Genomic DNA, 930 nt, shown 5'->3' with positions numbered 1-930 from the left:
GAGTTCCTATGTACAGATATTCACAGCGATCAATGAAAATTTTGCAATCACGCGTTTTGCAATCACGCCCTGAGGACAAGACAGAGAAAATCGATTTTACAAAATTGCGCCTGGGAGTTCCTATGTACACATATTCACAGCGATTAACGAAAATTTTGCAATCACGCGTTTTGCAATCACGCCCTGAGGTACAAATACTCTCTTCAAACAAATCTGGATGGCCATTCAGAAGTAAATTTCTTTTCTCAATTACATACATACCGGATATAAAGTTACACCAAATATAGAGATAAACCAAACCAAAATGTTTTGGTTTCGCGCCAGCCTCAACTACCGTTGAAATAAGACAAAACCAATATCATAGAATTTACGTTTAAAATGCTCAGAAACCCTTGCAAATGATTTTACATGATATTCGGATTTAAATATTTCAACTTCGCAGTAGGAAACAATCACTCTTGTTCACGCTCACGGAATAAATCGACACTGATATTTGAGAACCATGTCCGACACTCAAAAATTTCAGGATGCGCATTTTCAATACGAACTATTCAGCGGTTCATATATAATGAAGATTAATATAACTCCTCCTTGCTTTAACTACGCCACTGAGATATGAAAAATCAAAAAAAAAAACAATGAGCGTTTTGAGATAATTCTATTATTTTTTTTGTTGAAAATTTTTTTACAGTGTATATTTTTTGTCGGAGAGACAAAATTATTATCTACAACATTGCCGAAGACGTTACCCCGATCAAGCAAACCGTTCTGGCTCTAAAAATACTTGTACCCTTTTCAAGTAAACCCTTTTAACAATTTGGTCGAGCTAAATCAAAAATGATAATTGAAAAAATATATATAAGTTGGAACGTTTTTTAATGGAAATACTCATTTCTATTTAGGATTTTTTAGGAGATATTAAGTACCCAG

The sequence above is a fragment of the Wyeomyia smithii genome, chromosome 2 (assembly GCF_029784165.1).
Source record: "Wyeomyia smithii strain HCP4-BCI-WySm-NY-G18 chromosome 2, ASM2978416v1, whole genome shotgun sequence".
Lineage (NCBI taxonomy): Eukaryota > Metazoa > Arthropoda > Insecta > Diptera > Culicidae > Wyeomyia > Wyeomyia smithii.
The sequence above is the reverse complement of the archived record's forward strand: the minus strand, read 5'-3'. Positions refer to the sequence as shown.